Raw genomic sequence first — 613 nt, forward strand, 5'->3', positions numbered from 1 at the left:
GAATCTACCAGCTACTCTGTAGGAGAAGGATGGTCAGTTACCTATGGTGCAGTTATCATCAGCCTCTGAAAACCTGGAGGGTCAGCAATGAGTTGGTTCTGACTTGACAGCATACAATAACCCCACAACAATATGATTAAATGTTAAATACAATGTATTATTTCCAAAAATGAAGCAACATAGCTTTAGAACTATTTGGTAGTCTTTAGTGAAAACGGTCACCCTGCAGTGAGAATCACAGAAGGTCAGGCCTACCTAATTCATTAGTGACTTCTAAACAAGTTTGATTTTTTTTTCCCATCTAAGATTTTTTTTGTTTTTGTTTTCTACAGAGGTTATGGATTTCCATTCATATATTGCCGCAATTTTCTCCCTGCCCACCCCCTCCACCCGCTCACATCCCCCTCTGAAGAGAGAGAGAGGAAAAAAATTCCTTCATTAGTATACAATTCCCACGTCCCTTCCCCCCATCCCCCACCCCGAGTACACTTCTCTATGCAACCTTAATTCTGGATTCCTGTGCTAACCATAATATTCAATTATATATCACTTCTAATCTGTTCTTTCTCTCATCTGTTTCAATACAATATACATAATTTATCCAGTTTTTTCT

The sequence above is a fragment of the Elephantulus edwardii genome, unplaced genomic scaffold (genome assembly GCF_000299155.1).
Source record: "Elephantulus edwardii isolate Elephantulus edwardi_28Jun2011 unplaced genomic scaffold, EleEdw1.0 scaffold00040, whole genome shotgun sequence".
Classification (NCBI taxonomy): Eukaryota; Metazoa; Chordata; class Mammalia; order Macroscelidea; family Macroscelididae; genus Elephantulus; species Elephantulus edwardii.